Consider the following 26,017-nt stretch of genomic DNA (forward strand, 5'->3'; position numbering starts at 1 on the left):
CCAGGGACCAACTTAGAAGTCTCAGACTCTGAGGACAGACAGCAGAGACCCAGGCGCACAGTAAGTGGCTTGAGCATGTCAGGCTTGGAAAGCCCAGTGCATCCTGGAGTTGGAGGTAGAACCAGAGAGTGTCTTCACACACAGGAGGAAGAAAGGACTGGGTTTAGGGTTAGGGAGAGAGAGATGGTTCAGCACTCTGGGATCAAGCTGTACAATCAAGCCTGAGGTTTGGGTCCTGGCTCTCTTGCCTGCCAGCTGTATAACCTTGATAGGATACTGTGTGAGAGTCACTGTCTGTCTGAAAGACTAGGACCCTAATGTTAGTACCCCGATACGGACTCAAGTCTAAGCACAGCATCTGAAAAAATAGCTAAGTGTGCGCTAAGTATCAGGTATTATTAAACAGTAAGAAGAGACAACAAAATTTAAATATGTTCAAGAATACAAAGCAGAATGGGAGTGGCTTTTCCCCTCAGGAATCTCCTTACTACTCACTGCATGAGAGTTCTTCAACACCCCTTATTGCTGGCCAGGTCTCTATGGGCTTGACTGAGCCACTCTGCCATGAAGTCAAAGAATGATACTGTTTTTCAATTCTTAGAAAAAAATCATTTTAGATCACATTTTTTTCAGTTAAGTTTTCTTCCCAGATACATCTTTCTTACATTTTAGACATCTGCTACCAAAAGTACTGACAGTTGAAAAATAAGTGATCAACCAGCAGACAAATATGACCAGAAAAATTCAAAAACAGCCAGTCATGAAGATCAACAGTTTGTTCTTTTCATGGTCCATGAAAAGGGTGTGGTTTTTACTTTGTATGGAGATTGTCATATTGTCGGGAAGTAAAACTATTCCTTTGAATATCCCAGAGTTAATTATATCAGTATCTCATGGTGTTCTTAGAGTTCCATGCCTCCCAATTGCTCTGCCTCCTAAAGAAGTTGAGAATCGCTCTATAGAAAAGTTCAAAGCCTTTCACTAGGTTCCTAATTCATCCTAATAGAATTTTAGAACATGCAGGCAGGTGTGAAAGTGACCATAAAAGTTGGGGGGAACTAAGATATTTCTATCATTTTAAAGAAGAAAGCAAAACCCAGGAGATCAGGAAATGAACGGTGATTTGCCCAAGGTCATTCAGGAAGCTGACAAAGAAACTGAGACCAACCGAGATATTTCAGGATGTAATAGTTGATATGGGGCTCTGCTGTGTGCATAAAAATCACTGAGCCTCCCAAGGGTGATGAAAAGGAACAGACTGATTTAAGAACTCTGACTGCAACATACTTTGAGGTCTCTGGACCCAGAGGTACAGTAACTAAGAGTCACCAAGCAGCAGGAAGGAAGTGCCTGGCCTACTTAATGGATGACGCCCAGACAGCTGCTGATTGTCCTTCTGCATCCACATATCTACCCAAGTCTTTGATCACACTAGAAAGTCCCTGTTGACCATGACTGGTAGCAACCTTGAAGGCTATTTACTACTCCATGGAGTCTTTGATTAGAATCTTTCCCTGTTCCAAAAGTCTCTAGTGATGGTTTTTACCTGCTTTTTAGAAGATAGGATCCTATGAAAATATCTTAGTACTGTATTCCTTTTTAATGACTGTCATAAATTACTGCAAACACAATGGCTTAAAATACACAAATTTACTTATCTTATAGTTCTGGGATCAGAAGTCCAAAGTGGGCCTTACTAGGTTAAAATCAAGATGTTAACAGGCAGCATCTGTTTCTGCACACCATAGGAGAGATCCCATTTCCTTGCCTTTTCTAGCTCCTGTTGTCTATCTTCATTCCTTGGCTTGTGGCATCTTCAAAGCCAGCCACAAAGTACCTCTCTTCCTTGCTTCTCATCATCACATCTGTTTCTGATCAAGGTCAGAAAATCATCTCTGCTTACAAGAAGCCATGTGATTTGATTGTGGCCATGGTGACAATCCAGGACAGTGTCTCAGTATGCATCCTGACTTAATCAGATCTGCATCTCCCTGCACGTCAGGTGACAGAGCCAGTGGTTCCAGGGATTAGACTATTGATATCTTTAAGGAGTCGTTATTCAGCTTACCACACTCCACCTTTGTACAAAGCTCAATTCCCATCCCATGGGCAAATGCATGTACTTCATCCCAAAGTGCCCCAAAGCTTCAACCCACAAACTCTGTGTTCATAGCGTCATCTACTCAAATTAGTTCAAAAGCCCCAAATCTCAGCATCCAAATCATCTAAATAAGGTAAGAGTGTCTCTAGGTGGAGTCCATCCTGAGGCCTGTGAAACTCAAGAAGCAAGTGGTCTGCTCCCAAAACATAATCCTTGGAAGAGCAAAGTGGTAGATATAAACATTACTATTTTTTAAAAATGTTAGAAAGAGATAAGTAATTCTGAAATCCAGGAGGGCAAACTCCTTTAGGTTTCAAGGCCTATGAATAATTCCCTAAGGCTTGTGGCTCCTCCCTCTAAGATCACAGACTCAACTTTTGAGATTGAGGGTTTTCCCTGAGTCATACTTATTTGTTTGTAAAGGGGAGTACATGCTTGCAGCTGGGCAGTTTCACCAGTTTCTTTACCACCAGTAACAATTTAAAGGCCAACATCCTTCTTCTATGTAATTCTCTCTCAGTACAAGCTGTACACATTTCTGCTGGTATAAAATTCTCAAGGCTTCTGTGGGTCTTCTGTATGTTATGGGAATTGACACCCAGCACCTAACTGTTCTCAAGGCCTCTGCAACTTACCTGACTTCCAGCTGCCTTCCTCTACTCCAGTTCAAACAGATTCAGCCCATGAGTCTCACAGTCCCCTCCAGAACATGCACCATTGCATCACTTTTGCTCTCTTTTGAGATGTTCCTCAGGGATGTTTCTTGTGGCTGGAGAGAGAAAATGTTCTTCTTCTGCCCTACAATGATAACATGCTATTATCTATGGAATAAGATTGACACTTCATGAAGTCCTACCTTACATGCAGCTTTTATGGTTTTTGATAGTCAAAGCTAGGGATTTAGCCTAGAAGAAAATGACTACTCTCTACAAATCCTGGCTTCTGCAACAGAAAGTACTGGCTATTTAGAACTGTTATATCCGATTGTGTTTTTATAATTATATTCGTACATTTTAGGTATACAATATACTGACATTCATCATTGGAAATTTGCACCTTTACATAATCCATCTTGGTTGTTTTTTCCCCATTCCTCTGCCCTCCCTTCAACCCCTCCACCTTTACAAGGATGTAGTGTCCTTCTTTGTCTCTCTTAATCAGTGTTGGTTTGAAATACACTTGATCTGCAAAGAGGATAGCTATTCCTGCTTTTATCGGGTTCCTGTCACATGGAGTATTGTTTTCCATCCTTTAACTTTCAGTCTGTGAGTTGCTTTTTGAATTAAGTGTGTTTCTTGTATGCAGGATATTGTTGGATCTTTCTTCTTCACCCATTTTCCCAGTCTATTTCTTTTGATTGGTGAATTGAGACAATTAACATTGATGGTTATAACTGATATATATTGATTTATCACTGTCATGACTTTTTCTTTGTGTTGGATTCTCCCCCTTTGCATTTAACTTCTTGTTGTGCCTGATGGATTTATTCTTCCTGGCTTCCTGGAGTTGTGATCCTCATTGTCTTTTCCTAGGATATTGTCAAAAATTTTTTGGAGGGCTGGTTTGGTATTCATGAAGTTTCTAAGGTGGTCTTTGTCATGGAGGTATCTTATTTCTCCATCAATTTTGAAAGATAGTTTTGCAGGGTACATCAATCTGCGTTGGAGGTTTTTTCCTTTAGGGCTTGAAATACATCACTCCAAGCTCTTCTTGCCTTGAGGGTTTGCATTGAGAAGTCTGCTGTGATTCTGATGGGCTTTCCTTTGTATGTGATATGTTTCTTTTCTCTTACTGCTTGTAGAATTTTGTTCTTCTGTTGGGTTTCTGGAATCTTAACTATTATATGCCTATGTATAGATTATTTTTTGATCAAGGCTAGTTGGAGTACTATATGCCTCCCTTATCTGCATGTCAAATTCTTTTCCCCTGCTTGGAAAGTTTTCTGCCATCACTTCTGTGAAAAGTTTTTTATGTCATCTGCACTCTCTCCTGTTTCTTTGTTGAGTCCAATCATTGCAATGTTATTCTTCTTTGCATCATCCAGCAGCTGCTGGATTGATTTCTCATTGTCCCTAACAATTTTAAAGAAATTTTTCTTTTCCTAGTCACTAATTGCAATCTTATCTTCTATATCTAAAATTCTGACCTTACATTGGGTCATTCTGCTGCACAAACTTTTTTTGTTGTTGTTTCATGTGCTTTATTAAGTGGGCCATACTGCAGCTGGTTTCTAAGTTGCAAAACAACATAAATTTAACAGTAATAACATAGCTAGTTAGATTGTGACAAGCTTTTCCTTTCCTTAAAAAAAGAAAAAAGAAATACTTAAAACACACAATGGAGGACTAAATAAATAAAGGGTAAGAAAAAAGAAAAGAAAATCTGTTAAAATAAGCTTATGTTTACTTCTGTGCAACTGTGTGCCAAGAGGAAATATACCTTTCTGCACGGTGACAGCACTGTGACACATCCTGGCATGTCTCCATCCCAAATACTGACCCAAAAAACCAAGACAAAACACCCAAGAAACATGACATGGGGCTGACTCCTCAGCGCTTGCTTAGTGGCACTACTAAAAGTCCCTTGATTGGAGCATGGGTCTTCCCGCTCAGCACACCTGTGTGTCTGCTGCATAAACTTTCAATGGAGTTTTTAATCTCCTGGAAATCTGTTTGCATCTGTTTTTTGGATTCCATTTGTTTCCTATGTTGGGATTCCATCATGTTCCTCAGCCCCTCTCTCTTTTATCTGTGTCCTCTCTAGATTTATTAATCATGTCTTGCACTATGCACACAACCTCTGCTGATATCTGTGAAATTATTTCTGATTTCATTTTTCCCAGATCCTCTTTTGTTGCCAGTTCAGGGATTCCAGGTGGTTGAGTATCAGATTGTTCTATCTCGTTTCCCTTTGGGGTTGCTTTAGGTGATCTGGAAGTCTGGTATTGAGACTTCTTTTCATGTCTTCTCATTTCCACGGGGGTGGGGGGGAGTGTGTGCTGGTGGTGCTCATGAGGCTCACCTCCTCCTTGCTGGGGGCAGTGGTAAGGCTGCCCAGAAGATTCACCTCCTCTGCACTGGGGGCAGCTCTGTTCATCAGCGCTCAGGACTTTTTTTTTTTTGGTACCAGGGATCAAACTTGGGACCGTGTGCTTGCGAGTAGGTGCCGGAACCATTGAGCTAAATCCCCAGCCCTCAGGTTTTGATTATTATTGTTACTGTAAAAGAACAAATTGTCTTTTAGTTTTACTAAATGGTATATGGTAGAGGTTTCCACATAGTATTCTGTGGTAAGACAGTCTTACAGACACACCATTACTTCTTCAACAACTCCGCTTTGTATGCTATTCATAAAAATAATACTTCTTTCTCTTACTGTCTCTATTATTCAGAGGGCACCTTGATTTTTTATTTGACATTTTCAGGGTGCAATTAAAAGCTGAAAAAGCTTCACAATGCAGCAAAAATATCAGCTAACAGCAGAGCCACATGTGGGTGGGAAAAGTAATGAGACAAAATTAGCACTGACTGTCAGGTTGGGTCTTGTATTGCTGTCAAATGAGTTTTGGTACTAAACTTACACATTAGCACTTAATTTTCAGGGTTTTTTGATTCTGGAATTATGGATGAAGGATTATGAGCAACGCCTTCATTTGACAAATCTGGAAATTAAGAGTTGGCAGGATCATCTGGTGTAGACATTTGTAAGAATTCCTGCTAAGTTCAAGTTTGAAGTTAGACCGACAGGATTTTAAAGAACACTGACTTAGATACTTCATTTTTCTGTGCAACTTGGGCAAGTTGATTATGCATTTATTTCTTCAGTGGTGAAATGGAAATTCTAATCCTTGTTTTGACAATTAGCAAGAGGATTGAATCACATGACATATTTCAGCATATAACTGATCATGGGCAGATCTAGTGTTCTCTTTCCTCAGCATCATTCTTCCATATTCAGCAATCAAGAGCACTTAAGAACAATGGAGTCAAGTGAAGAGTTGAAATGTCTGTTAAAAACACAAATGAGAAACTAGAGACATTTATAGCTAAATGGATGCACATTGAGGCAATACTCTTAAGTGAAATAAATAGGACACACATGTGTAAATACCAAATAGTTTCTCTAGTGTGAGAAACTAAAAGTGTAAATAAGGACTAAAAGATATAATAGATAATGTGAAATAGGAAGAAAAGGGGCAAAGGGGAAGGGGAATTGGGAGGGGTAGGGGAAAAGAAAGAAGGGAATGGAATTAATATGGAAAAAATGGAAACAAAGTCTTTGTAAATAGGGAGGAATGAAGGGGTTTAAGGGAGGGTGGGGGAATGTGCAAAAAATAAGAGCCAAGATGGATTATGTAAAGGCACAAATTTCCAATGATGAATGTCATTATATTGTATACCTAAAATGTACCAATAAAATTAATTTTAAAAATAATAATAATAATCAAAACCTAAAGAAAATTGAGTGAAACATTGTACTGGGAAAAATATTAATATATTAATTTGGGGTTTATTAGAGTTTAAAACAATAAAGTGAATGTGTGTTACTGATCTATTTGACCATAGTGAAACATGGAGTAGCTAGCAGCTAGCCCACATGAACACTGAAAGTGAGTATCAATATTCAGAAAGTTTACTGCAGAAACTTAACAAGTGCTATGGCATAAAATATTTGAAAATCAATGCTGAAAGATTTCTGTTAATCATGAAGCAGCTGAGAACTACATGTATAAATCTGCTATCCTCTTACCTGAGAAAAACTTAATCCTGAACAAATTTTCTAATGCTGATGAAACTGCTCTACATCAGTGCTGTGCTCCTAAAATCACAGTGATGGCTGCAGAGAGAACCCAACAGGCTTTCAGGACTCGGAGCCCTGGGTGACTTCTCTGAGATGTCAGGGTTCTATGGGAGTCATGTTACAGTGATGGAGAAGCACCAACATTCTGACATTTAAGTGTCTGAAACCTATCTGTCATTGTTATGCAATCAAGAAAGCAAAGGAGCAGATAAAAACCTGTGGACAGATTCGATACTCACTATGTACCCATGGCTGGAGACCAGTGCAGGCAACCTGAACTGGAGAAAACTAGTTTCATTGTTCCCCACCACTCTCTTTCATTCATCCTTCTCCTGAAAAGTTTGGGGGTAAAATAATGTTTCAGCATTTAGTTTCCCCTTCAGTGTTAGATCTGTAATATAACTTTATGTGCCAAGCAATTTTACTCTATGGAAGGCAAGCAAAAATTTCTCTCTCACTCCTTCTCTCTCTCTCTCTCTCTCTCTCTCTCTCTCTCTCTCTCTCTCTCTCTCTCTCTCTCTCCCTCTGCCTTTAGCTGCAGTTAACAGAGGCTCTGGGAATGTCAGACATGCTCAAAGAATTAAGAATTCCATTTCTGCAGTAGCTAATGCTTGTAAAGCTGCTGGTTCATCAACACTCACAAATGCTTGGCACAGGCTTTGGACTGTAGAGATATTTGGAAAAGAAGCTGAAGATGAAGACTTTGAAGGTTTCATCAGTAGTAACAATAAGGTCCTTCCAAATCTCAGGGATGACAATAAAACTTAACCATCCAAATGTAAATAAATTAGAAGTTGGCATAGGAGTGCTGAGCACTAACACAACTGTCCACATCTAGAGTGATGGAAAAATTGCAGAAATGGTGGCGAGCATGATGACAATGACGTGGATGTTGTGAACACAACTGAAAACTTCACACAGATGCCAGATGAACAAAGGTGCTAGGCATAAGGCTTTAGCTCAACAGGGAATGAAGAATTCCCCACGCCTGTTCCTCTACTTCTCTTCACTGACTGCAAGTTTCATGCACAGACTTCACAACTAGCATAAGTGTACAAATTGATTGTCTTATTCAAGCTTATACCATGTAATAATCAGAAACACAGATACCCACATACAGAAGATTGAATCTAGACCCATACATCTCACCATGGACTAAGCTAAAAATCAAAATAGATCAAGGATCTAAATGTTAAAACAGAAACACGTAAACTGCCAGAAGATAAAGTAGGTAAAGCTCTTGAAGACATAGGTACAGGCAAGGACTTTCTACACAGAACCCCAATTGGATAAGAAATAACATCAAAAATCAACAAATGGAATTATATTAAATTTTAAAACTTCTGCACAGCAAAGAAAATAATCAACAAAGTGAAGAGACAACCTACAGTGAGGGGAAAAAATTTTACCAGGTATTCTTTGGATAGATGACTAATAATGTAGACAATATAAAAAACTCAAAAAAATTAGACCCCCCCACAAATAAAAGACCTAATCAAAAAATGGGCTACTGAAATGAATAGAAAATTCTCAGAAGAAGTACAAATGGCCAATAAATACGTGAAAAAATGTTCAGCATAACTGGCCACTAGAGAAATGCAAATTAAAAACCATACTGAAATTCCATCTCCTTCCAGTAAGAATGGATTTCATCAAGAAATTAAATAACAATAAATGTTGGTGAGGCTATGGGGGAAAGGAACCCTTCTACATGTTGGTGAGAATGTAAACTAGTAAAACCATTACAAAAATCAGTATGGAGAGTCCTCAAAAACTAAAACTAGAAATTCCATCTGACCCAGCTCTTCTGCTACTAGGTATCTTCCCAAAAGAGTTGGAGACATCATATTATAGTGATATATGCATACCCATGTTTATAGCAGCACAATTCATAATAGCTAAATCTTGGAAGTGGCCTGTATGTTTGTCAATCAAAGGATGAATGAATAAAGAAAATGAGGTATTTATACACAATAGAGTACTGCTCTGCCATAAAGAAGAATAAATTTGAGTCATCTGTAGAAAAATGGATGCACCTTGAGACCATAATATTAAGTGAAATAAATCAGACACTTAACTATTACCTTGTTTCTCTTACATGAGAACCCCAAAATATAAATAAAGAGCAAAATAAAAGATAGATAATAGGAAATAGAGAGATAAATCTTTTGCAAACAGAAGTGGATGAAGAGCTAGAGGGAGAGGGGAAGGAGAGGAGGGGAAGGGGTGAAAACAGATTGAAGATGTGTTATGTACATCTACTAGCTCCTCACAAGGCATGTGATGATTATGTGTGGCAAACATGAACTAATAAAAATTAAAATTGAATAGAAAAATAAAGGTACTCCTAGAAGCGTATAGAGAGCAGTCTTGCTAATGCCTGGGAGCTACTATTTATTGAATATCTGCATATACTAAGCATAGGTAACAATGCTCTGTACTCACTACTGATAAATCAAGAAAAACTGTACAAGGGAGGTTTTATTACCCTTATTTCAAAGATAAGTAAACAGAAACCCACAATCGTTGACTTACTTCCCATAGTCATATGACTGAAGTGAAAGAGCCTGAAATCTTGAACCCAAGTCTGTTTGGTACTAAAGTTGTACACTTCCTGACATGCCATTCTGCTCTGTGACCTGCTATGACTTTCTAGTTACTGTTATTATCCCACCTTTTTAACTCTTTGATTCAGTGGCTCCAGGACTACCCACAAGTTTTCACAAGGGTCCCCAGCCACCAGCCAGCTGAAAGTTAACTCCTTAAAGAACGCTCAGGTCAGGGCTCCTGAGTGGCTGAGAGGCTGCTCTGCCCACTTCCTCCGCCCCACTCCTTGCCTGTCCTCCCCCACTCTGCTCTCTGTGAACCACGCTTCTTACACCTCTCAGCCACCAGCATCTCAGCAGCTTGGTCCAGTGGGAAATACTAGCATAAAATCTTACAGTGTGGGAGGAAAGCAGTCAGGCTCAAGACGCCTCCCCTTCTCTTCAGAGGTGACTCCCACCTGAATGCGCTCCCCCAGCCTGGCCTCCTCCCCGCAGTCCCCCTGCTGTGGCCCTAGCTCTCCAGGTCCCTCCTCCAAGGTGGCCCCGCTCCTGGGCTCTGGAGTAATCAGACATCCTACAGTTGTGAAGCTGAATCATCTCCCTTCCTACTCACACACCTCTGTCTGCCCCAGCCCCAGAATTATCTGCCATGGTCTTGTTTTCCTGGCTGGTCGCAGACTGGTGCAGAAGGACAGTAGTGGGATAAGCAAGTATCTGGGATTCTGATGGACTCTCCTGGAAACTCTAAGAATTGATGACAAGGAAAGCAGAGCACTGGGTCAGGAATCTAGAATCTGGGTTTGACTACCGACACCTAAGTAGCTACTGTGCTGTCCTCACTTCCCCTCTGGCTCAGTTCTTGACCCAGGCTGTAGCTTTCAGAGGCATCGATGCCAGACCTCCACAGACCTCACCAGGCCTGCACAGGAGCACAGTGTTGGCTCCTTCTCTGCCTACCCTAAGACCACAGATCAGAGGTGCTGTGTCCTGGGGTCCATAACTGAAGCAGCCTCTCCCCTGCCATTTTCCTCCCCAGAGCAGAGACCTGGTGCCTGGAGCACCCACTGGCTCCCTGCTGCTGTCCTCAGGCCAGTTCTTTGTGGAGAGACTCACTCCTTTGCTGGAAAGTTTCTCTGCTATCTTCACTGTGGCTCATGAAATGACCATCATATGTCATAATTCAGTGACTTCTTGGAAACAGTGGGAAGCAGTACATTTTCCCCCAGAAGATCTTTCACTGTGAATGCAACCAGCCAGCTATGATAATTAGCAGGGACAGCTCACATGGCTCACTGGGAGTAGATCAACTACAGTATTAAAGGCAGCCCTCCCACCCAGTGCCACACAGATGTCTTTATTAGTAAGCAGATTCTGTCAGCTTCACTAAAGCCACACTTTTTAAGCACATTTCAGTTCCCTGAACTCTCCCATGGGCCCTGCAGGTGAGACCCACCAGCTGCTGGAAAGCCAAGACAAGGACCTTTGCCAGAGAAGATTCCAGAAGATTTGAGTTCACCCTATAGTTTAAACCACACACTCATTGTGTAAAGACAAATCCCTCTTTTCTACTAATCTGACATTGCAAAATAAATTATGGAGTAGATAAAGAAATGCTAAGATATTATGTTTCTTCATAAAAGCAAGTCAAAGAGATTACATTTTTCAAACTTGGCTCCCGGCTCCTGGGACTGATCTACCTCCCGGGACAGCACCATCACCTCATCTGTGCCCGGCTGAGAATTGCTGATCCCTTGGCATAAAAATCCGGGTTGTCAGAGGAGCCACGAGGCTGCAGACAGCCCAGGCTGGTGGTGAGCAGCACAGGGTCGAGTTCCCAGCAGCTCTGCTCCCAAGCACCACGCTCACCCAAGGAGATCTGTCCCCCTCTCTGACTCACTTTCAAATTTCCAAGAGAAGACAATAGCAAACACTACCTCCAGGTTTCCCAGGGGTTTAGATGAGATGTGGAAACTGGCCTGTGAGACCTAATGGATTAAGTCTCATACAGACAGGTGTCGAGTGTGGACAAACTCATTAGCTCTTTGCAGGGATCCTGTGAGCAAGATGCTGCTATCCCATTTCACAGAAGGCAAAGTTGAGGCTTTGAGAAGTTAAATCCCTTGCCCAACTTTCTGCAATTGCTAAAGGACCAAGGAGGGCCTTAAACCAGATCTGACTGACCCCATTTGCAGTGGTTTTTGACCTCTGTGCTCTATGCCTCCTTTTTCCATTGTCAACAGTACCAACCCCAGGGCTGCTAGTTCCTCAAGGGCAGAGGCAAGGGCTTTGCTCATCATTCTACTCCTAGTTCTTAGAACATCTGACATAGAGGTGGCCTCAGTAAATATTGCTTGCCTGAATAATGAATGAATGAATGAATGGTTAACAAACCTGATGAATTCAAAAGGAATCTGAATTTAAATTAATGCAGTACACTGTTTCTAAACTTTTCACCAACATGTATTGGTGAAATTCTTTTTATTAATTTCTGCCCATGAGCCTCGTGCTTTGATAAATTTAGTCTTCCATGTGGAGACTAGTGACAAATCGGGTTTTCTTATGTTTAATTAATCAAAGATAGATAAATTGCAACCAGCATTTCTAATCAGCATGAAATACCTGAGTACTGCACCCAGACAAGTTGTTTAATTCCAGGCTAAAACAAATGCAAAGTCCTGTTAGCTTGGGTGCCCTCACCTACGCACAAATGAACAATAACTGGCACAGTTTTGAAATCCCACAAGGTGGCCTTGAACCGATCCAGACCTGGGGACTCGGTTCAGGGGACTCTTCCTCATGACACAGCCCAAACTCCAGAGTGAGCTCTTCTGGAAGGTTTTCGTTTCAAAGTCAGCCAGGAAAACCCATCAAATCTCTCAGATTCAAGGTTCTGTATCTACAGCCCTCTGCAGTAATGCATGCATCTCTGAATCTGTAGCATTGTGCAGCATTACACTGCACTAGTGAGTGTCTGAGCCAACCACAATTGAGTGCTTGTGATACAATTGTATGTAGTTAAATGTCCAGTGTATATATATGATTGAATTGGCAAGTTAAATGAGCCAATGTTACTTCCTCGTATTTTTCATCGATACAAAATGATACATATTGAATATTTGTTATAAAGAATATTAAATAAATGGGCCCGGGGATTTAGCTCAGTGGTTCCGGTGCCTGCCTCGCAAGCACAAGGTCCCGAGTTCGATCTCCGGCCCAAAAAAAAAAAACAATATTAAATAAATGCTATTGTACCATAAACCAAGTTTAAGAAATTAGATGTTGCCAAAAGTTTTGAACTTTGGTTTTCTTCCTAATAGCATTCCTGAGGCTGCCCTCCCTGGGTTAACATCTTACATTTTGCCTTGTTTTTCAATTTTACCGCATATATTTGAATTACTAAACACTGTAGCATTGAGTTTTATTTGTATTTCCAGCACTGTAGGAATGGTATCATATGGTATGTATTTTTGTGTGATTCACATTTTTTGATGAACATTAAATTTGTAACTATATACATGCGGCTTTTGTTCATTCATGTTCATTGCTCCATCAGAAGTCATTTTTCAACTTAAGGTATTCCTTTCCTAAAATTAATTACTTTTATCTAATTTAACCATGCAAGGCAAATGTATTGAAATAGATAACAACTGCTGCAACAAACAGCCCCAAATCTGAGTGCTGTTAACAGAATGAAAAGTTTTATTTTCTGCAAACATCACAGTTCCATACAAAGGTTGACATCTCTCCAAGAAAGGACTCAGGAGTCCAAGCTCCTCCCACCCTGTGACACCAACATCTTCCACACTGGCCCGTGGGAGGCCAGGAAAGGCGAGAGAGTACAGACCTTTGAGGGTTCAGGGGAGGCTGCCTGCGCTCAGGAAGAGGAAATGACTTGCTAAACATCCCTGTTTTTGTCGCAGTTAAACTGTTACAACAGAGCTCAGTGCTTAGGGTTAGAGGGTTAGCCTGAGTGGGCTTTAAGTGACCCAATCTCCCCCCCCACTTCGCTTTACCATCCAGTGGACATGCTAGCACTAACTCTATACCAGCAGTGATCGAGTGACATCCACCGCAGCTTCCATGGGGAACCGTTTGCCCTTCTTGGGACCAGTAGGACCCCACCTTGAACACCTCCCATCAGACTCACTGGCCCCAAAAAAGCAACTCCTATAACTGCATAGCTTGAACTGACTCCTACTCAGGATGCTCGGGTCAAGCAGCTGCAAGCGCTGACAGAGTAAGGGTTTGTGCACAACTAAGGAAGACTTGAGATGACGCCCAGCCCAGATGTTGTGAAGGGCCACCGATGGTGAAATCATCTGTGATGAGAACAGTAACTGCATATTACAAACATAATTCCCCATTTCAGCTTTTCTCTTTTTCATGTTCCAACACATTGTCACAAAGTGTTTTCAAAGTTTGGATGTATTAGATGTTTCCAAATCCCAAAATAGTGGAGCCAGCTGGGTTTTGCCTTTCTCGTTTTCAGTTTTTCTCAGTTCTTCCCGCCAGCCCCCCGCCCCACACACACCCGTACTAAGGCCAGCATATTATTTTATAGTTGATACAAATGTTTTCAACACTAAGCTTTGGAAATACTTCCAATTCCTAGCAACTTAGGATGCACACAGTGTACCTCTAAATCAGGCCTTTCACAGGGGTGTGCTCCACAATGTCAGAGAACTCTGCAGGGAGGGGACTATTGTAGCGACACAAGGGTCTACCTTAAGGCTGGGCCTGGGTTTTCAAAAAAGGCACCAGCACAAATAAACGTTATTCCCAAAAAATCAATGCTGGAACTTTTCTCCATTCAAATACCTTGCACCTAGTGAACACTAACTCTCTCAGAATTCTCTCTTCTATTGTCTTAAGGATTGGGGATACCTCACGGGAACTTCTTAGGGTAACTAGCTTGGATCCAGGCATGTTGATTATATTTTGGCCAGGAAATACAAGTTCTTTTTTCTTGTAAAGAGTTACACAATAAAATATTTAGGCTACTGGAACTTGAGTTCTCTATTGCCAGCCTCTGAGTCCACCATTACAGCAGGAACTCGGCCAACAGTGAGTGGGTGTGGCTGTGCTCCTGTCAGCTGTGGCAGGAGCCACATGGCCCCAGGTCATCATCCTCTGACCCCGGTTTGGGCCACAGAGTCTGCCACCCCTGAGGATGTAGCAGAGCCTGTCCTGAATCAGGTCACTGAGAGGAGGAGGTGGCAGGGGCAGTCCCTGAAGGAGACAGCCGTGATCTGCAGCAGCAGGAAAGGTCCTCCCTCTTCCTCTGTGCCCCACTTGCTTGACTCTCAAGCTGGAAGACTGTAAACCTGCTGCGGGCTCCCCGAGGTAAGAGAACAGAGAGTCTCTGCCTCTCACCATCTACTGAGGTGGACCTTGAAAGAGGACCTTGAACTTCCCCCCAAAGTAGGACTGAGAAGGCTTTAAGAACCACTTATCTGGTACCTCCCACTCTGTTGTTCTCCCTTGTCATCTAGCTCCTGGTTATGGTTTAGATCTGAAATGTCCCCCAAAGCCTTGTGTGCTCCCAGACAGGGCTGGGGAATAAGGGTTGTGTTATGGAGGCGGGATCTTTTGGAAGAGGCCTCATAGGTCACTGTGGGCATGACCTGGAAGGTCCATCTCCCTTCCCAGCTCCTCCCTTCTCTCTGCTTCCTGGCTTCCCTGAGGTGAGCAGCTTTTCCTCTGTGATCGCCCCCCCCCCCACCGCCAAGGTGCCCTGCCTTGGAGCCAGTGGACTATGGATGAAACCTCTATAAACTGTAAGCCAAAATAACCCCTTCCCCTTTAGTCTGCAGGTGTCAGGTACTGTGTCTCAGTGATGAAGGTAGTGACCAAGACATTTGATGACTTCATCCTCAGCTCTCCACCTGCTCAGTCTTAGCTGCTGCCTGGATAACACTGAGCAGTAAGAAGAAAGATGGCAGCAGCCTTAAGGCCAGAGTTTGGGGATTATGGCCTTAGAGAGCTCGTGCCTTCCTGGCCCAGCTACACCCTCCTGTACCATCACTGCCTCTTACATTTTTCCTTTAGGAATTCAGGGTGTTTGTGCTCCCTGATGAGCCCCCATTGGCACTACACAGCTTTGCCCACTCTCAAGTGCCCCACAGCTCCACTGTGTCCTGGAGGAGACCTGAAGAGCACACAACTGCATCTCCTCCAGTCATCCCCTCTCTGGAGCCACCAGTTCCATTCTGCATCCTCAGGTGACCAGCCCTGCAGTCACGCCCTGATGCCCTGCCTCCTCAACCCCACTGACTGACTGTGACTCATCCCCTTCCCACGACCTCCACCCTCCCACCCATTTCCAGGCCATCATCACCACTCTGTGGACCTGCCGTCCCTTAGAGAGCACCTCAAGGCTCCTGGTTTAGACAGCAACTGGCTTCATATCAAGTACCAAATGCATACCAACAACTAAGCACAGGCCTCAGCTTGCAGCTTGTTACTGCCTGTTCCAGCTCTGTGCAAACATTAACAGACAGCTGAGCCTAGCATGCAGCACCTACAGGGTTTAGCCTACTCCTGTGCTTCGACCAGCTCTCAAGCAGTTATCCCCATCTCAGTAAGCAGCAACTCCATCCTTCCAGGGGCTCAGAATCCATAGTCATCTTTAATCGACCTCAACCTCTCTTCTCTATTCTTCTTGTGCTTCCCCCAACCTTGTCCTTGCTCCTTCTCTCCTTCCTATGCTTCTCTCCTTCCTACTTCTCTCTCCCCCTTCCTCGCTCCCCCAGTACTTTCTTTCATCTCCCCATATAAAATCCATGAGCACCCAGAGGAAGGGGATTCCAGGATGCTGTTGCACTGCTCCCAGCACAGAGGAAGTGAGCCATGCAGGCAACAATAGCACCCCCCCACACACATCGAAATGAGAAGACATGTAAACAAGTCTCAAAACCAGACTTCCAGATAACCTACAGCAGCACCAAAGGGAAATGATACAGAACACTCTGATACTCAACAACCTGGACTCCCTGAACTGGCAACAAAAGTGGATCTGGAAAAAATGAAATCAGAAATAATTTCTCACATAACAGCAGAGATTGTGCCCATACTGCAAGACATGAATAATAAATTTAGAAGACACAGATAAAAAAATAGAGGAGCTGAGCAACATGATGGAATCCCAACATGGGAAACAAATGGAATCCAAAAAACAGATACAAACAGATTTCCAGGAGATTAAAAACTCCACTGAAAGTCTACACAGCCAAATGGGCCAATGTGAGGACAGAATTTAAGATATAGAAGATAAGATTGCAATTAGTGACAAGAAAAGAAAAATTGCTTCAAAATTGTAAGGGAACATGACAAATCAATCCAGCAGCTGCTAGATGATGCAAAGAAGAATAACATAAGACTGGTTGGAGTCAATGAAGAAACAGGAGAGAGTGCAGATGACATTAAAAAAAACTTTTCACAAAAGTAATGTCAGAAAACTTCCCAAGCAGTGAGGCATATAGGACTCCAAGTAGCCTTCATCAAAAAACATCTACACATAGACATATAATTGTTAAGATTCCAGAAACCCAACAGAAGAACAAAGTTCTACAAGCGGCTAGAAAAAAGAAACAAATCACATACAAAGGAAAGCCCATCAGAATCACAGCAGACTTCTCAACACAAACTCTCAAGGGAAGAAGAGCTTGGAGTGGCGTGTTCCAAGCCCTAAAGGAAAACAGCCACCAACCCAGATGATTAATGCACCCTGCAAAATTATCTTTCAAAATTGATGGAGAAATAAGTTACTTTCATGACAAAGACCACCTTAGGAACTTCATGAATACCAAACCAGCATTCCAAAAAATTTTAGATAATATACTAAGAACAGACAATGAGGATCACAACCCCAGGAAGCACAGCAGAATGAATCTGTCAGGCACAACAAGAAATTAAATGCAAAAGTGGAGAATCCAACAAAAAGAAAAAAGTTGTGACAATGATAAGTCAATACATATCAGTTATAACCATCAATGTTAATGGTCTCAATTCAACAATCAAAAGAAATAGACTGGCAGGATGGGTCAAGAAGCAAGATTCAACAATATGCTGTATACAAGAAACACACTTAATTCAAAAAGAAATTCATAGACTGAAAGTTAAAGGGTGGAAAACAATACTGCATGTGATGGGAAACCAAAAAACAGCAAGAGTAGCTATCCTCTTTGAAGATCAAGTGGATTTCAAACCAACACTGATTAAGAGAGACAAAGAAGGACACTACATCCTTGTAAAGAGAAGAATACAACAGGAAGAGATGATAAACATAAATATCTGTGCACCAAACACTAGTGCACCCAACTATATAAAACAAATACTAACGGATATGAAAAGTCATATATGCACTAATACAATAGTAGTGGGGGACTTCATAACCACACTGTCACAAAAAGATAGATCAACTAAAAAATAAGTAATGAAATATTAGAACTCAATAGAACTCTTGAACAAATGAACTTAACAGATGTTTACAGAGTGTTCCACCCCACAAAATCAGAATACACATTCTTTTCAGCTGCACATAGGTTGTTCTCCAAAAGAGACCACATACTCGCCCATAGAACATATTTAACTAAGTGCAAAGGAACTGAAGTTATCTCCTGTATATTATCAGACCAAAGTGGGATGAAATTGGACATCAATAGCAAAAGAAGCCACAAAAATTACATAAACACATGGAAATTGAATAACACACTTCTGAATAACCAATGGGTCACAGAGGAAATTAAAGAAGAAATCAGACAGTTCCTACAATTAAATGACAATGACAATACAACATATCGGAAACTATGGGACACAATGAAAGCAGTCTTACAAGGGAACTTCATAGCAGTGAATACTCCTATTAGCAAAACAGTGAGCTGAATTAAACAACCTGATGCTGAACCTCAAGCTTCTAGAAAAAGAAGAGCAGGACAAACCGAAAGCTCATACAAGGGAAGAAATTATAAAGATCAGACCAGAAATCAATGCAATGGAGACTAAGAGAATGACCCAAAAAATTAATGAAGCCAGGAGTTGGTTTGTCAAAAGAATAAACAAAATTGACAAACCCTTAGCCAACCTTGTCAGAAAAAGGAAAGAAAAGGCCCAAATCCATGCAATTAGGAATGAAAAGGATGAAATTGCAATGGACCCAGCAGAAATCCAGAGGATCATCAGTACCTACCTCCAGAACCTATATGCCAATAAGATGGAAAACACAGAAGAAATGGACAGATTCCTAGATACTTATGAATTAGCAAAGTTGAATGAAGAAGACCTAAAGTTCTAACCAACCCAATATCAACCAATGAAATTGAAAATTAATTAAAAACTTACTAACTAAGAAAAGCCCAGTTCCTGATGACTTCACTGCTGGATTCTGCAAGACATTTAGAGAGGAACTACTGCCACTACTGTTTAAACTTCAATGAATTTGAAAGGGAAGCAATACTCCCAAATTCATTCCTGGAAGCAAGCATCACCTTGATCCCCAAAGCAGAGAAAGACCCAACTGAAAAAGAGAACTATAGGCCAATCTCACTAATGGACATAGATGCAAAAATCCTTAATAAGATTCTGGCAAATAGAATGCAGAAGATCCTCAAGAAGATCATACACCCTGAGCAAGTGGGATTCATCCCAAGGATACAGGGATGCTTTAACATATGCAAATCAATCAATAGAGCCAAGGACAAAAAACATATGATAATCTCGGTAGATGCAGAAAAAGCATTTGACAAAATCCAACACGCATCTATGATAAAAACCCTACAAAAAATTGGTATATATGGTCTCTACCGCAATCTCACAAAAGCCATCTATGAAAAACTAATAGCCAATATCATACTAAATGGTCAAAAACTGAAATCTTTCACACTAAAATCAGGAACAAGACAAGGATGTTCACTGTTACAACTCTTGTTCAATATGGTTTTGGAAACATGTGCCATGGAAATTAGACAAGAGAAAGAAATAAAAGGAATAAAGGTAGGAAATGAAGTCAAATTGTCATTATTTGCAGATGACATGATACTCTATATTGAAGATCCCAAGAACTCCACCAAAAGTCTTCTAGATTTAATAACCAAATTCAGTAAAGTAGCTGAATACAAGGTCAACACAAAAAACTCAATAGCTTCTCTGTACACAAACAAAAGACTCCCTGAGAGAGAAATAGGGCAAACAATTCCTTTCACAATAGCATCCAAAAACTGAAATACGAGGAATCAACCTAACAAAAGAAATCAAAACCCTCTTCTCTGAAAACTATAGCTCTCTGAAAAGAGAGATTGAAGATGATATCAGAAAATGGAAAGACGTCCCTTGCTTCTGGGTAGGAAGAATCAACATAGTGAAAATGGCCATACTTCCAAAATTGCTATGTAGATTCAATGCAATCTCAATGGAGATACCAGCAGCATACTCCAAAGACCTTGAGAAAACAATGCAAAAATTCATTTGGAACAAAAAGAGGCCGAGAATAGCAAAAGCAATTCTAGGTAACAGAGAAATGGCAGGGGGTATCACAACCCCCAACTTGAAACTATACTACAAAGATACTGTGATAAAAACAGCATGGTACTGGCAAAGAAACAAACCTGAGGACCAGTGCAACAGAATAGAAGGTGCAGAAACAGCTCCAGACACACTCAGCTACCTCATCTTCAACAAAGGAGCCAAACACCCTCACTGGAGGAATGTTAGCCTTTTTAATAAATGGTGCTGGGAAAACTGGGTTTCAACTTGCCAAAGATTAAAACTAGACCCATATCTCTCAAAATGTACTAAACTAAAATTGAAATGGATCAAAGATCTAAATATTAAAATAGAAATGCTGAACCGGCTGGAACAGAGGTTAGGTAGAACTCTTGATGACATTGGTGTAAGAAAAGATTTTATGAACAAAACCTCAGTTGCCCGTGAACTAGCACAAACAATCAACAAGTGGGATCTCTTCCTATTAAAAAGTTTCTGCACAGCAAGAGAAACCACCAGCAGTGTGAAGAGACAACTCACAATGCAGGAAAAAATTTTCACCTGCTGTTCCTCAGCAAAGGTCTACTATCTCAAATCTATTAAGAACTTTAAAATATCAGACCTCCCAAATTTAAAGACCCAATCCAAAAATGGCCATCTGAAATGAACAGACATTTCTCAGACAAAGAAGTAGAAATAGCAAATAAATACATGATAAAATGTTCAACATCACTGGTCATTTGAGAGATGTAGATGAAAACAACGCTGAGATTCCACCTCACTCCAGAAAGAATGACTGCTATCATGAAATCAACCAACAACAAACGCTGGCGGGGAAAGAGGAATACTGCTCCACTGCTGGTGGGAGTGTAGACTGATGCAACCACTGTGGAAATCACTATGGAGATACCTCAAAGAATTAGGACTGGAAGTCCCATTTTACCCAGCTATTCCCCTGCTGGGTATCTTCCCAAAAGAATTAAAAGAATCATACCACAGCGATATATGTACACCCATGTTCATAGCAGCACAGTTTGTAATAGCTAAGACTTGGAAGCAGCTCAAATGCCCATCAACTGGAGACTGGATAAAGAAAATGTGGTTTTTTTATAAAATGGAGTACTACTCAGCTATAAAAAATGAGAAATTAGAGACATTTATAGCTAAATGGATGCACATTGAGGTAATACTCTTATGTGAAATAAATAGGACACACATGTATAAATACCGAATTGTTTCTCTAGAGTGAGAAACTGAAAGTGTAAATAAGTTCTAAATGGTATAATAGATAATGTGAAATAGGAAGAAAAGGATCATAGGGGAAGGGGAAGTGGGAGGGGTGGGGAAAAGGAAAGAAGGGAATGGAATTAATATGAGAAAATGAAAAAATACAAAATCTTTGTAAATAGGGAGCGATGGAGGGATTTAGGGAGGGCAGGGGAAGGGGGAAAAATAAGAGCCAAGAGTGCTTATGTAAAGGTGCAAATTTTCAATGATGAATGTCATTATATTGTATACCTAAATTATACCAATAAAATAAATTTTTTTTAAAAATCCATGAGCAACTCTTGGTGTCTCTACCTTTAAAGCAAATCCAAACTCAAACAGTCCTCTCCTCATCTCTACTGCAGTCATATTGACCCACAGCTTTCTTAGATTATAATAACCTTCTGCCTGCTGTTTTCTACTTTGTCTCTTCTCAATCCAAGTGACAGGGTGTTATTTCAAAACTGAAGTCAGATGATGTCACTCTCGCTCACCATCCTCCTTCTCCCTCCAGATTATTTGTCTGATAAGCTTTGCCTAAACAACTAGTTATGAACCAAAAGAGGAAGTGAAATGCTGGATGCTGGTGCTCACGGATCACTAGGAAGTCCATGTGTGTGTGTGTGTGTGTGTGGCTTCAGTCTGGGACTTGTCCAGATCAAAAACCTGTTCGTTTTTGTCTACAAAATGTTCATCTGCTCTGATGACAGTAAAATATTTTACTCTTTTTCTTTCTTTGGCTAATTCTCTTGGACCTACTACTTAATTAGTTGGTCATTGCAGTGATTCATACTAATTATGTAAGTAGTTCTCCATTTTCTAAATAATTAAGGGCTACACATTTGCAATAAATGTTACAATATACCAGGCTACTAGTTCAGCCGCACTTTCATTCATATAAACTCATTTTGACTTCATGATATTAGTAAATATATTTGCATTTTCTCACTGGTTATTATGGTCTCTGTAGCATGAACTCAACTGAGTATCAAAAGACTCTTAAGAGATAGCTATTGTTAGCCACAAATTTTAGACCAGCAAATTGAAGTCTAGAGAAGTAACTTTCCCACGTGATACATGAGAGTAAAACTACATTCACGCCCCGATCTGTCTACACAAAGCCTGACTTTTTTGAGACGGCACTGTCGCACGCCGAGATGGAAGAATTGTAGCACAGTGCATTCAAAAGCATGAGCCCTGGAGTCAGCTCCGGCCAGTTTGCATCCTGCCTGTGCTACCATGTAACTTCTTGTTATTTTTCTTTTTGAGCCTCGATTTCTTTTCTGAAAGTGGAAGTAATAATACCTGCCGTCAGCACTGTGAGGATGGAGTGAGATAAAGTGGGTAAAAGTGTAAAACATCTTAGCTATTATTACTCCTGATTTGATAGGAAGGAAGAAGAAACAGTGAGATTAAGTGCCTTAATCAAAGCTGATGCCTCCTTGTGGAAGAGTCAAGAAGTATCTATGTCCGTGGAATTCCTGATGTTCCATTTTAGGTTCACTGAAAGGGTGATTTCACTTGGTTCAATGTAACAGGGCTTCTGTCCCAGGTCTTGTGCCTGTAAACTGAATCATAAATCAGCATTTGAGAGGTATGCTGTTGTCAGCTTTTAATGATCTTGCCTTGAAGATCCATCTCTTGAGAATACATACCTGTCAGGGACAGTGGGAAGAGAGAATCCTCGGTACTTCTAAAGGTCAATGTCACCACAGGTTTAGCTGCTTAAAGCAAGGCATTTATAACTCCCAATTTCTGTGAGCCAGGATTCCAGGCATAGCTTAGTGGAGGTGTCTGGTTAGGATCTCATGAGGATGCAGTTAAGTATCACCTAGGGCCGACACCTTACCTCACTTTCGGTTGAGAAAGATCTGCTTTCAACCTCATCCAGGCTGCAGGCAGAAGTCAGTTCCCTGTGGTTGTAGGACTGATAGCTTCCGCTTCTTTCTGGTTGTTGCCTGAGGGTAAAATAGTTCCTTGCCACTTGAGGTTTCCCAACTTGGATTCTTCAAAGCAAGCAAGGGAGGAAGGGAGGGAGACAGGTTCTAAACTTTTCTGTAATTAATCCTCTAATCACTCACATGCAATCACTCACCCCCCATCGCCCCAGCCATATTGTGTTGGTTAGAAGTCCCACATCCTACCCACATCCAAGAGGAGGGCGCTACACAAGAGAAACAGTGATCTTAGGGACAACTGAAAATCGGGTCTAGCATGAAAAGCATGATGGCAGACATCCATGGGGAAGAGATGGTGATGATAAATGACTGTACCAATCAATATTTTTTAATCAGTAGTAAAAAAAGTCAGCCTCCAGCTTACTGTACATTACCTACTTTTGTCACTGGCCTGGCAAGACTGGTAAACAAAACAGCATATTCAAGATGGGGGTTGGAACTTCGAAAGCTCTACACTTAAGACTTGCATGCTTTGGAGGCCAGGGATTTAGCTCAGTGGTTCTGCCACCTGCCTGCCTCCCAAGCGCAAGGACCCGAGTTTGATCTCCGGTACCAAAAAAAAAAACACTTGTGTGCTTTGGATACATTATAACTCAATAAAATACTTGTAGAGTTTTTACTATTTCTTACAATTTATTCTGAAATAGCCATAATTTATTTTATCCTATGAATTGTACGCTGATAGCATAGCCTAATTTTTAGCACTATTAGAAGACTATTTTTTTGTTTTAAATAACAAAAGAAACTCTAATTTATTCTCTTTCAACCAAAACAAAACAAAAATCTCAATTTTAACATATTGTTATTCCCTGAAGAGACTGGAAAAGTCAAGCATGGTTGTTTCATTTTAATGCTTCATCTTCTAAATAAGCTGACAAAGAAATGACATACTTCAATTGAATTTATCAAATGTTTATTATTTTTGGTACCAGTTATTTGAGATAATTATGGCTCTATAATTCCATAAACATGTTCTGATGTAAACAACTGTGAAAATTGCATTTTTGAATGCTCCAACTGTGCCCACAACATAATCAGGAGCAGTAATTTATTACTCAGACTAATAATTAGAAGTAATTAACTACTAGAAGCAATTAGGAATAGTAATTTATTTCCTAACATAATGTAATGAGCTGCTTTTTCAAAGTATGTTTGAATATTTAGCAACCAGTAATTACTTTTAGAGGAAAGAAAGAAATGTGCTATTTAGTTAACAATCTTAGATGCCTGATGTGAGAGTTTGCTGGCCCATGAACACGGGGGTGTGAGAAGTCATTGGGTAGAATGAGTTAAAGCATACTCAAAAAGAGATTGTCCCTGGATTTCATATTTCTTTAATTACTGACTATTTATGGAATATCTACAATTGTGTTATCTATGTTAGGCACTGGTGATGTAAAAGTGAACATGATCAATAACAGCTCCTCCCTGAGCAAAAGTCATATCTTGGAGAAAGAGACAGGCAAGGGTTCTCGGCATGATGGGAAAGTCAAGGTGTTAGAAGAATGCAGCGTGGAGCAAGGGATTTTTGTTTGGTTTTAATCCTGCGTTCTGTGGCCAGTAAACCAAGGTGCCAATTAGATGGTGGAGGGGAAGGAATCTCTTGGCTCTGGCAAGGACAGTGAAAGCCCCTGGGTGAGCATGGGCTGGGCGCCTCCAATCAGCTAAGGAAAGACCTGGAGGCAGAGAACAAAGGAAAAAGTTGATGGCACTATGGGCCCTGCCTGTGTAGCCACAGCAGCCATGTTGCAGACTGCAGTCTTTGCCCTAAAAACAGTGCAGGACCATTGAGGGACTCTACACTAGTGGATGACACACTAGGATCTGTCTTTTTAATGATCATTCTGGCAGCTGTTTGAAGGTAAAATGAAGAAAAGTGAGTGAGGAAGCAGGAAAGCGAATGAGCATGCTAATGAGTGGCCATCACACTGATGCAGGCTGGAGAAATACCATCTGAATCATGGGTATTTAGGCGTACAACTGAGAGGACTCGATGGATGGATAAAATGATGACAGAAAGAGAAAGAAAATGACTGCTACAAATGATTAGATGTAAAATCATGAATTGATCCAAGGAATACAAGATTAGGGTCAAATTGCAGGTTTCGTTGTGCTGTGTTTTGGGACTCCCCAAGCTAGAGGTAGCCATGAGACCTGAAAGGCAGAAGTATGCATCTGTTTGGAGTTCAGACAACACACTTCAGCTAAGGGTATATATTTTTGGTTCCATCAACCTAAAAAAGAAAATCTGTTCGAAAGAGGATTAAGAATAAGGAGAAAATTTAGTCTAGACTTGAGCTTGGAGAAACTTCAACGCTTAAACACTATGCATCCTTCCCCAAACCACCACAGTTTTCTTCAGAATGCCCAAGGTATATTCATGCACTGATAATTTTTCCCCTTCACTCCCTTCATAATATCCCTCTACCAACAAGCTTTTCTTTTCTTTTTTTCTTAAACAAGCTTTTCAAAGGCAGCATTCTTTGCTGTCACTGCTACTGGTACCCCATTCCCCATTAGAAGACAACATGACTTTTCTTCCTAGAGCCTTCTATTGTTCCCAACACTGCAGTGTTGGAGGGTAATCTGTGTTCATTTATCCACCCTGACCTTGCACAGAGATCCCTCTGCAGCTCTGGGTGCGTATTCTCTTTGACAGGATCTACCCAAGGGTCAGGCACTGTCCTCGTGGTAGGCTTGGGGGATGGATGCCTACTAGGATCCCTAACGTCTGTCCTCTCAATTATCTGAAAGCAATCCACTCACAGCCTTTGTGCCCACTGGAACCTGGAGTGCGAATGTGGGTATGCTGATAGTGCACTGCCTGATATCAGCCTGTACAGCCCAGTTTTGTTTCTGCTACATTA

At 41.0% G+C, this 26,017-nt stretch overlaps 1 long non-coding RNA gene across 3 annotated transcripts in view; it reads right to left on the minus strand.

Moving 5' to 3' along the window:
* The window catches only part of LOC106008792 (uncharacterized), a 100,114-nt gene that overhangs the window by 24,404 nt on the left and 49,693 nt on the right, over positions 1-26,017 (minus strand). For all 3 annotated transcript variants that reach the window (XR_015441527.1, XR_015441529.1, XR_002392115.2), the window contains 2 exons: positions 23,042-23,198; positions 2,737-2,899 (listed from right to left, as the gene is read on the minus strand). This is a non-coding gene — a long non-coding RNA (uncharacterized LOC106008792). The remainder of the gene's footprint in view (positions 1-2,736; positions 2,900-23,041; positions 23,199-26,017) is intronic.

Source organism: Heterocephalus glaber, unplaced genomic scaffold (genome assembly GCF_053883595.1).
Source record: "Heterocephalus glaber isolate CG9 unplaced genomic scaffold, H.glaber_assembly_v1.0 deba00000281, whole genome shotgun sequence".
Classification (NCBI taxonomy): Eukaryota; Metazoa; Chordata; class Mammalia; order Rodentia; family Bathyergidae; genus Heterocephalus; species Heterocephalus glaber.